The 6,253-nt window shown below is 36.0% G+C and overlaps 1 long non-coding RNA gene across 1 annotated transcript; it reads right to left on the reverse strand.

Moving 5' to 3' along the window:
* Positions 1-2,298: 2,298 nt before the first annotated feature.
* On the reverse strand, positions 2,299-4,765 carry LOC103103432 (uncharacterized). Its single transcript, XR_462960.2, has 3 exons — positions 4,642-4,765; positions 4,264-4,350; positions 2,299-2,718 (listed from the first exon to the last, which is right to left on the reverse strand). It is a non-coding gene; the product is annotated as an uncharacterized LOC103103432 (long non-coding RNA).
* Between the last annotated feature and the right edge of the window lie 1,488 nt (positions 4,766-6,253).

The following is a 6,253-nucleotide window of genomic DNA, read 5'->3' on the forward strand; positions in this document are numbered from 1 at the left end:
CATAATGAACTTATAACTACTGTGTAGCTATAGGACCTTACAATGTCTTTGCTAAAGAATATATATTTTTTCTCTTTAATACTTTAAAAATTATTCATTATCCACATGCTTTTCCTTTCTCCTAGAAACCCTTTTAGCTCACTCCCCACATTATCCTCCACTGCCCATTATTTCTTCCTATTTCTAGTTAAGTATTTTTTCTATTCTCATATTTTCATCTAATTTATTTAAAAAGAACTTAGATATTCTGCCATGACTTTTTCTTTAGTGCAAGCTTTATGTGTCTTGCTTTACAACACGATGAATATGTCCATATGTAATGTATACTAAAACAGGTACAATCTATATCATATTGTCTATAATCATATGGAAGAGTTAAAGGTAGGAAGGAAGGAGAGATTATGGATCACGAAATGATTATTGAAAATTTTACTGACATAATCTAGAAAATATTGAAAAGCTTAATAAAACAAAACAATATAAAAATAACTTAAACAGAGGGCTATTATATTTGTACAGACTACCTTAACAGCTCTCCCTAAACCCTTTCCTCCTTTTTTGATCACATGCACCTGTATATCCAGAATAAATGTTCTGTTGTCCTGTTCATTTCTGCCCAGTTGGCACAGCATGCACATTACCATGTCCTTGCATTTCCAATCTTGAGACTCTTCTGTGGATTGCTATACCTGCTGAAGACTTCCAAAATAATTCTTAAAGGCTTATCTCTGCAGCCTGACTTATTTACTCTGACCCTTCTCTGTACCTGGTAGAAGTTTCCTGCTGAGTGACTTCTTTCAAGACAAGACAAGGTGGAAAGACTAAGTGGTCAGGCGATTACAGGAGAGAAAAAAAAAACAGGTCACACTGAAAATGTATAGGGAACACTTTCTCAATTCACAAGCAAAGAAAATAACAATGAAGAATCTCCTTCATGGATTTATTATTAAAATGGATTTATTATTAAAAATAAAGAAAAAATTAATGGAAAGGACAGAAACAGAGACAGTAAATTTAGCTAAAAGTTACCAAATAAAAGAAATTATAATTCTACCTGGACTGTGTGTGTGTGTGTGTGTGTGTGTGTGTGTGTACGTGTGTGTGTGTGCATGTGTATATGTAGTATGGAAAGGGAAAACAAAAAATTAAATATGACTTTTATGAAAGTTGAATAAAACAAAATTATTAGGAAAATTATGAGAACTTTCTTTTAGGCGGGTTGGGAAGAAGGGATACAAATAAGAACTGTTTTTGTTGGTATCAATTAGAAAGCTTGCCAAATACTGTGTTATTCCTTCAAAAATATTACAATTCCTTTAAGACTGGCTAATATAACCAAAACAGAACATGATAAATTTTGGAAGAGATGTGGAAAAATTGGGACACTGATACTCCATTGGCGGAGATACAAACCGATATAACCATTCTGGAGAGCAATTTGGAACCATGCTTAAGGGACCATAAAAAACTATGTATCCTTTTTAATTCAGCAATACCACTACTAGGTCTGTATTTCATAAACATATTTATAGCAGCTTTTTTTTTTTTTGTGATAGCAAAGAACTAGAAACTAAAGGGATTTCTATCAACTGGAGAATGGCTGAAAAAGTTGTTGTATAAGATTGTAATAGAATACTCTTGAGTTCATATATTAACAAACTAGAGAGGGCAGGGGATATATGGGGTGCTCAGGGAGGGGTAGTATCTCTGGTATGGAGGGCTTGTTGTGCCCTCCTAGGGCAGCTCTTCAATCTCTGCCCCTCACCTGACACCCAGCTCTCACTTGTGGCTCCTAGTAGCTGCTAGCATGAGGCAGTGGCCACACCCTGGGCAACGGCTTCCACAGGCCGGCTAAACCTTGTGAGAGTAGCCATCGGGTCGTCGACCCCTGGTGAACCAGGGCTTTGCTCACCCAGCATGTGAAGACTGTTTCGGCCGAACAGACGGAAGAAACCAATAAGTAGTTCAGTGGCCGAGATGGCGATGCAGCAAAGCACTGTGGAGTGCTTAGGGCGCGTTGGAGCACAAAAGACAACATGGCCACCCAATGTAGCTGAGGAAGTCTCCAAGTGTAAGGACCTTTCATGCCACTGGACCCAGGCTTCCAACGCCGAGAGAGTGGGACTGTCTCTGTGTATCGACTTTTCCACTTAAATCTCCTTCACGTACAAGTGTTTTTGTGCACACTCATCTACATCACAGATGAAAGGGCACAAAGACAATCGTCATCCTCGGTTCCCCAGAGACTACTACTAGAATACTCTTGAATTGAAAGGAAGGACAAAGAAGTTGATTGCAAAAAACCTGGACTTACATGAAGGGATACAAAGTTAAGTGAGAAGAACCACGAAAATGTAATACACAGTAACAGCAATAAAATACAATGATCAACTGTGAATGACTTAACTACTATCAGCAATGCAAGGATCAGATAAAAGAAGCATAATGAAAAAGGCTATCCACTACCATAGAAACAACTGGTGGAGTCTGAATGCAGATTGTATCATGACATTCATTTTATTTCCTCCACAAATTTTTCTCTAGTGTAAGTGATATGTATCTTCTTTTACAATGGAATGAACATGGGACTATGTATTGTATAATAAAACATATAATCTATACATTGGCCATCTTGAGGAAGAGGGAGTGGTGGAAGAGAGGGAGAATACATGGATTTTAAAAGGTCAGAAAATTATTTTTTTTTTACCATCATGTAATCTGAAAAAAAAAAACAACAATAAAAAACATTACAAAAATATTCTACCTCTTCCCTTGCCCTATCTCTCAATGAAAAAGTAGCACGGTATAAAGAAAATGGTGCTGGCTTTGGACTCAGAGTATTTAGATTCAAATCCCAGTTCTGCCATGTATTGTATGACCTTGGAAAAGCCCTATGACCTCTTTGGACCTTAGTTTCTTTATGATAAAATGAAGAAAATAGACTAGTTCTCTGAGGTACCTTCAAGCTCTAAATCTATAAGCCTATGATACTAAAGTAAGTTTATTACTTGATTGCTATTAAGTAAACAGAAGGCTTATCAAATACTGTTATGTCCTTGCCAATATTCTAATTCCTCTCAGACTGGCTAATAAATAAAAAAAGGAAAATCATAAATGTCAGAGGTGGTGTGGAATAATTCAGTCACTAGTTCTCTGTAGATGTTGTTGCAAACTTGATTTCACCCAATCATCTCCAGCAATTCAAAATCTAGTCATAATCTCACATTAAAAAAAAATAATTTAGTAAAATGAAAATTTATAGGTACTTTATTTTATTTTGTATCTGGTTGTGCATTTTTATAATTTATTTCCTTTTGGTTTCACAAATCTTATGTTTGTACATTTGTCTTTCTTTGTGAATAACCATCCATTTTCTAAGGTTGACATGTGTACCTGGTAATATACCAGGAATGTTATTCCAAGCAAGGCAAATAGATACAGTTTCTGCCTCCTAGGAGTTTACAATCTAAACCAATCTATAATTATGTCAAAACATCCAATTTCCTGCTTTGACAGGGTGATAGACCTTGGAGATAAGAAATCAATAGATATAATATTTACCCCTTGCAGATTAAATTCATTAATCCACCAAATGGATACAGTTAACGGCAGCTTTCCTCAGACTCTGCAAACTTGCCTAGGTATTTACACAAATAGAACATTGAGACGTGGCATCTCAAATGATGAGTGTAAGAGGAGGAAAGATAATTTCGGCCTCATTTGCATTTCTGCTATGCCAAGGGACAAGAGTGGCAATTAGTCCTGACTCTGATTAGATTTTCTTCCTAATGTGGATATGTTCTGTCTACAAGCTCTAGGCTAGAATTACCAAGTCATTTCACGAAAACTTTCATTTCCTTGTAAGTTTCTCTCAAAGCTAGTTGAAGTAGACACTGAAACTCTTTACCTGTGTAGACCCCAGCCCCAACTGGTTAAATAATTTTCAAAACAACAAATTAGCTATTTTGTTTTCATCAACTTGTTTGGCATCTCTCTGAGATCCAGGAACATTGTCTGTCATTCTTGGTACCACATATACAATAAGAGTTCTTTACTTTTTGTAATCACTAAAGTCAATGTTTACGAAATCAAATGGAATTGTGGTAAATTTTTTTTTTAAGTAATAGATTTTATACAATAATAAAATGATGTTTTCCCCTTAGTTTCCCCTTCATCATTAAGATTTTGTTCTTTCAATGTCAAAGAGGTCCCATGCAAATTATAAGACTAAAAGGCAAGGAAGGAAAGACATTTTCTCTTTACCTGTCATTACATGGTGTGTCATACATTCACATGGATTTGAGCAACAGCTTGTAGGTGGGAAAGGATTAGGATGACGGACTTCCTTTTCTGTATCAAAATAAATTGTTTTAATTAATGAAGTCTTAGAATTGATAGTCTTAGTATTGAGAGTGACCTTAGAACTCACCTAGTGCAATTTCCTACCTAATGGAATGGATCATATCTGAACAATTCTAAAATACAAAGTAGCCTGCCTCAATGACTTTAAATAATTGATCCCAGTAGGAACCCCAGTTATCTAAAGCCAAGGAAAACCTCCCTATTTTAACTCGACTCTCCCTCTCCATGTCATCTAGCCACATACCACTGAGAAAAAATGACCAAATGCAAAGAGAATACCTGGTTTGGAGTGAGAAGAAAATCAGTTCTAAATTCCATGAATTTAACTTCTTGTAGCCTATTCACCAGTGTGATCATATATCATTTAACCTTTCTGAACTTCAGTGTCCTGATCCAAAAAAAAAAAAGATAATACTTACATGAATAACCTCATTGATTTGTTGGTGAAGTAAATGATGCTTTATAAAACTTTAAAGTTCTATATAAATAAGAACTTTTATTATTACTATAGTTTGGTCAAACTAGGCAGCATTAGTTATTTACTCATTATCAAAATCATCATTGTCATTGTCAAAAAGCATTTCTTAAGAACTTTGCTCTGTGCAAACTAGTATGCTAAGTCCTAGATAAAACAAGTCAATATACATCTATTAAATTACTACTGTATATATTCATGTTATCTGCCCAGCTATGTTGCAAGTTCTTCTAGATCAGAGATTGTTTTTAGTTTTTATCTTTGTATCTCAATGGCTAACACAGTGCCAGGCACAAAATAGGCACTTAATAAATTCCTGCTATTGTTTGAATTAATCACATTCAGAGTGGAGTGGTAAGTGCTAAGGAGATAGTACCATGTGGAAAACTGAACTAGAAAGGGAAACAGCCACAGAAACAACGAACATTTATATAGTGTTTACTATGTGCCAGGCACTGGGTTAAGCATTTTACAATTATTTCATTTGATTGTCACAATAACCCAGGGAGCAGTATTATTATTAACCCATTTTACAAATGAGGAAATTGAGGCAAATCAAGGTTAAGTGACATCTTCAGGGTCATGCAGCAAACAAATGTCCAAGTCCAGCTTTGAACCTGTTGTGCTCTATCTATTGCACCACCTAAGTGAAAATGAAGGAAGAAGTAGAAACAATATTGTGGTTAGAGTATATTATAAATTCTATGGCCAGGAGATATATGCTGGGCATTAAAATGGCAGAGAAAGGGATGCTAAATTAGAACAACCCCTTCAGACACCCAAAATAGAAAATAAAGTCCCTCAAATCCAGGAAAATTAGAGGAGACATATTTCCATGGAGTGATGGGGGAGAGTAGCCTAGTGAGTGCTACATTTGGGCAAGGAGTTTGCAGAGTACCTATAGATTCAGCCCCACCCTTTCTCAAGTAGCCTGAGGTAATGGAACAGCCTATATAGGAGCTACACAACTTGCTGCCAATCAGCCTGAGGCAAGAAGACTGCAGTGTGGAGGAGGGGCCCAACACTAATCTGACCTGCTTCTAAGTGGCCTAAAGTAATGAAAGGGCTGAGCAGGGTACTTCCATCCCAGGAGTCAACAGGAAATTGAAAGGGGGGGGGAGAATCTAGCTTAAAAAAATCAAGAAACTGCAAGCCTCCCCTTAAGAAGCCATGCGGTCTATTCCCTAGAAGTACTAGTCAAGGACCCAAAGAGAGGATTCAGTAAGGTCGTATTGAGTACATTCATACGTGAGAAAGTGACAATTAAGAAACATATATATGTGTATATATATATGTAATATATATAACTTGAGTTATATATGCTACCTAAAGTATTCAAAATATTTAAAGCACTTCAGACATTTAAGAACTTTATCACTATTAGACAGTAAAAAGATTTTGCATTGAAGGAAGGGA

Source organism: Monodelphis domestica, chromosome 2 (assembly GCF_027887165.1).
Source record: "Monodelphis domestica isolate mMonDom1 chromosome 2, mMonDom1.pri, whole genome shotgun sequence".
Taxonomy (NCBI): domain Eukaryota; kingdom Metazoa; phylum Chordata; class Mammalia; order Didelphimorphia; family Didelphidae; genus Monodelphis; species Monodelphis domestica.